Source organism: Apium graveolens, chromosome 7 (assembly GCF_009905375.1).
Source record: "Apium graveolens cultivar Ventura chromosome 7, ASM990537v1, whole genome shotgun sequence".
In the NCBI taxonomy this organism is placed as follows: Eukaryota; Viridiplantae; Streptophyta; class Magnoliopsida; order Apiales; family Apiaceae; genus Apium; species Apium graveolens.
Window position 1 is genome coordinate 41131853 of NC_133653.1, and position 5283 is coordinate 41137135.

Genomic DNA, 5283 nt, shown 5'->3' on the forward strand with positions numbered 1-5283 from the left:
GGCCTAAAATTGATGACATTCAGTCAAGCATCCTTCATCCGGCTATTCAAGCTAACACCTTTGAAATCAAGCCGGGCACTATTCAGATGGTGCAGAATTCTGTTTCTTTTGGAGGAGCGGCAACTGAAGACCCCAACATGCACATAAGGAATTTTGTCGAGATCTGCAGCACTTTTAAGTATAATGGCGTGACTGATGAGGCTATCAAGTTGAGGCTTTTCCCATTCTCACTGAGGGACAAGGCTAAAGACTGGTTACATTCTGAACCAGCTGGGTCCATCACTACGTGACAAGATCTTGCGCAAAAGTTTCTGGTGAAGTTTTATCCGATGGCAAAGACTGCTGCTATGAGGAGTGCTCTTACTCAGTTTACGCAGCAACCTACAGAATCTATGTGCGAGGCTTGGGAACGCTACAAGGAAATGTTGAGAAAATGTCCACATCATGGAATGCCAGATTGGATGGTGATCACTGGTTTCTATAATGGTTTGGGGGCCCAATCTCGGCCCATGCTCGATGCAGCAGCTGGAGGCGCCTTATGGGCTAAAAGCTATACTGAGGCGTATAATCTTATAGAGACGATGGCTGCAAATGAGCATCAAAACCCAACTCAGAGGATGACGTCAGGCAAGGTAGCAGGTATTCTGGAAGTTAATGCAGCCACCGCTATTGCAGCCCAGCTCCAAGCGCTATCAATGAAGGTTGATTCGCTGGCTACGTATGGAGTTAATCAAATAACTATGGTTTGTGAGCTTTGTGCAGGTTCTTATGCTACGGATCAGTGTTCTCTTGTCAACGAATCTCTTCAGTATGTGAATAATTATCAGCGACAACAGCAGCCTGTGCCAGCGACCTATCATCCTAACAACAGAAATCATCCAAATTTCAGCTGGGGGAATAATCAGAATGCTATTCAGCCACCATATCAGCAAGGAGTGAGTAAACAGTTTAACCCACCTGGATTCCAGCAACCACATCAGTATGCTATAAGGCAATCATACCCTCAACAGGGAAGTGCAGCTGCACCTACTAGTGCTGATTTTGAGGAACTTAAGCTGTTGTGCAAGAGTCAGGCGGTTTCTATCAAGACCTTGGAAAATCAAATCGGTCAATTAGCCAATGCAGTGCTCAATCGTCAACCTGGCACTCTTCCCAGTGACACGGAAGTACCAGGCAGGAAGGAAGCTAAAGAGCAAGTCAAGGCTATTACCTTAAGGTCTGGAAAAGTAGCTGATGCGGAAAAGGCAAAAGAAGTAGAAGCTGAAATTAGAGGTGAAGAATCTAAGCAAAAGGAGAAAGCGGCGGAACCAAGGAAGACTACTGTTGAACACACTCTGCCTGAGTCTAATACAGGGGAGAAACAGCTCTATCCTCCACCACCTTTTCCTAAGAGATTGCAGCAACAAAAGCTGGATAGACAGTTCGGGAAGTTTCTGGAGGTGTTCGAGAAACTTCACATCAATATACCTTTCGCTGAGGCTCTGGAACAAATGCCCAGTTATGCGAAGTTTATGAAGACTATTCTTTCAAGGAAGGTGAAACTGGATGACCTTGAAACCGTTGCTCTCACGGAAGAATGCAGCGCTGTTCTGCAGCAAAAGTTACCACCAAAACTGAAAGATCCAAGAAGCTTCACCATTCCTTGCACCATTGGCAATCTGACTTTTGACAAGTGCCTTTGTGATTTGGGAGCAAGCATTAATATGATGCCGTTGTCAATCTTTAAAAAGCTAGATTTGCCTGATCCAAAACCCACATACATGTCGCTACAATTGGCTGACCGTTCCATTACTTACCCAAGGGGCATAGTTGAGGATATGCTCGTCAAGGTGGATAAGCTCTTCTTTTCAGCAGATTTTGTTATTCTGGATTTTGAGGAAGATAAAAAGATTCTCATAATCTTGGGAAGGCCTTTCTTGGCTACTGGCCGTACCTTGATAGATGTGCAAAAAGGGGAACTTACTATGCGGGTCCAAGATCAGGATGTGACCTTCAACGTATTCAAGGCAATGAAATTCCCTACAGAAGATGAGGAGTGCTTAAAATTGGATGTGATTGATTCTGCGGTTACTTCGGAACTCGATCACATGCTAATGTCTGATGCATTGGAAAAGGCCTTAGTGGGGGATTTTGACAGCGATGATGAAGATAGCAACGAGCAATTACAATATCTGAACGCTTCTCCCTGGAAGCGGAAGCTGGACATACCATTTGAATCTCTTAGTACTTCTGACCTGAAGAATGCTGAAGGGAAGCTCAAACCATCAATAGAGGAAGCACCTACCTTGGAGCTCAAGCCATTACCTGAGCACTTGAGGTATGCTTTTTTAGGTGATTCATCTACGTTACCTGTTATTATTTCATCTGACCTTTCAGGTAGTGAGGAAGACAAGCTCTTAAGGATTTTGAGAGAATTCAAATCGGCTATAGGATGGACCATAGCAGACATCAAGGGGATAAGTCCTTCATATTGTATGCATAAAATTCTGCTAGAGGAAGGTAGTAAGCCAACTGTGGAACAGCAGCGAAGACTGAATCCCATCATGAAGGAGGTGGTGAAGAAAGAAATTCTGAAATGGCTAGATGCAGGCATCATTTATCCTATTTCTGACAGCTCGTGGGTGAGCCCCGTACAATGTGTACCTAAGAAGGGAGGTATCACTGTGGTCGCAAATGAAAAGAATGAGCTCATCCCTACTCGAACAGTTACAGGATGGAGAGTATGCATGGATTATAGAAAATTGAACAAAGCCACAAGGAAGGATCACTTCCCTCTTCCATTTATTGATCAGATGCTTGACAGATTGGCGGGTCATGAGTATTTTTGTCTTCTGGATGGTTATTCCGGGTATAATCAGATTTGTATTGCACCAGAGGATCAGGAAAAGACTACCTTCACTTGTCCATTTGGCACGTTTGCTTTTCGCAGAGTTTCGTTTGGGTTATGTGGCGCCCCGGCCACCTTTCAGAGATGTATGATGGCTATATTCTCTGACATGATTGGAAATAACGTCGAAGTATTCATGGATGACTTCTCCGTCTTTGGACACTCATATGATGAATGTTTGAATAATCTGGGCGCCGTACTCAAAAGATGCGTGGAAACTAATTTGGTGCTCAATTGGGAGAAATGTCATTTTATGGTGCGTGAAGGCATTATCCTTGGGCATAAGGTCTCTAGCAAGGGTCTGGAGGTGGACAAGGCCAAGGTGGGAGTCATTGAAAATCTTCCCCCACCTAATTCTGTGAAAGGAATCCGTAGTTTTCTTGGTCATGCGCGTTTTTATCGGCGATTCATCAAGGACTTTTCAAAGATATCTAAGCCGTTGTGCAATTTGCTTAGAAAGATGTGCCTTTCAAATTTGATGATGAATGTTTGGCAGCATTCGAGACTCTCAAGAAGAGTTTGATCACTGCACCTGTTATTACAGCACCAGATTGGACAGAACCGTTTGAGATGATGTGTGATGCAAGTGATTATGCGATAGGTGCAGTTCTGGGACAGCGCAAGAAAAATCTCTTCCATGTGGTCTACTATGCGAGTAAGACTTTAAATGGTGCCCAATTGAACTACACCACTACTGAGAAGGAGCTTTTGGCTATAGTCTTTGGTTTTGAGAAATTTTGATCTTATCTGCTTGGTACGAAAGTAACAGTATTCACTGATCATGCAGCTATTCGCTATCTGGTTTCCAAGAAGGATTTGAAGCTGAGACTCATTCGTTGGGTGCTTTTACTTCAGGAATTTGAGTTAGAGATCAAAGATAGAAAAGGTACTGAGAATCAAGTAGCTGACCATCTCTCTAGGTTGGAGAATCCCGATTCTACTTCACAAGATAGGACGTTAATCAATGAATCTTTTCCGGATGAGCAGTTGTTTGCAATTCAGGAGGAAGAACCATGGTTTGCAGATATTCTAAACTATCTCGTCAGCAATATAATGCCTCCTAATTTGACATCCGCTCAAAAGAAGAAGTTTCTGCATGAGGTGAAGTGGTATATGTGGGATGAACCATATTTGTTTAGACAGGGAGCTGACCAGATCATCAGGAGATGTATCCCGTTCTGTGAGACGGAGGGGATATTACGAGACTGCCATTCCACGGTTTATGGTGGACACTATGGCGGTGAGAAGACGGCAGCTCGTATTCTGCAAGCAGGTTTTTTCTGGCCTACTTTGTTCAAGGATGCTCATCAGTTTGTTTTAAGGTGTGATCGTTGCCAAAGAGTGGAAAATTTGTCAAGGAAGGATGAGATGCCATTAAATGTGATGCTTGAAGTCGAGGTCTTTGATGTGTGGGGAATCGATTTCATGGGGCCTTTTATCTCATCTTGCAATAATCAGTACATCTTGCTGGCAGTCGATTATGTCTCAAAATGGGTCGAAGTTAAAGCTTTACCGACAAATGATGCAAAGGCAGTGCTAAATTTTCTTCATAAGCAAATTTTCACAAGGTTTGGCACACCTCGGGTAATCATAAGTGATGAAGGATCGCATTTTTGCAACCATAAGTTCACTTCTATGATGCAGCATTATAATATGAATCATCGAGTAGCTACTGCCTATCATCCGCAAACAAATGGTCAAGCGGAAGTGTCTAACAGAGAGATAAAGCGCATTCTAGAGAAGGTTGTTTGTCCGTCAAGGAAGGATTGGTCTTTAAAGCTCGATGAAGCTGTTTGGGCTTACAGAACAGCATACAAAACTCCACTTGGGATGTCACCGTTTCAGTTGGTGTACGGTAAGGGATGTCATCTACCTGCGGAGCTTGAGCATAAGGCCTACTGGGCATTGAAGAAGTTGAACCTGGATTTAGATGCAGCTGGTAAGAAAAGAATGCTTCAGATTAATGAACTTGATGAATTTCGACTTCAAGCGTACGAAAATAACAAAATGTATAAGGAAAAGGTGAAGAAGTGGCACGATAGGAAGCTACATCCAAAGTTATTTGTGCCAGGGCAACAAGTTCTCTTATTCAACTCTCGGCTCCGACTTTTTCCTGGGAAGTTGAAATCAAGGTGGTCTGGACCTTTTATTGTCAAAACTGTGTTTCCACATGGAGCGGTGGAAATTTTTGAGAATGATTCGGACCAAGTATTCAAGGTTAACGGTCAGCGGTTGAAGCACTACTATGGGGACATGGCAAACCGAGAAGTGGTTAGTATCATTTTGTTGACTACTTGAGAAGGGTACGAAACGTCAAGCTAATGACGAAAAAGAAGCGCTGCGTGGGAGGCAACCCATGAATTGTTGTTACAGGAACCCTTAGAAGTTAATAACCT

The 5283-nt window shown here is 43.4% G+C and overlaps 1 non-coding gene across 1 annotated transcript; it reads right to left on the reverse strand.

Annotated features, from left to right (window-relative positions):
• Positions 1–344: 344 nt before the first annotated feature.
• Positions 345–451, reverse strand: LOC141675466 (small nucleolar RNA R71). The gene has a single exon (XR_012556117.1). It is a non-coding gene; the product is annotated as a small nucleolar RNA R71 (small nucleolar RNA).
• Positions 452–5283: the final 4832 nt, after the last annotated feature.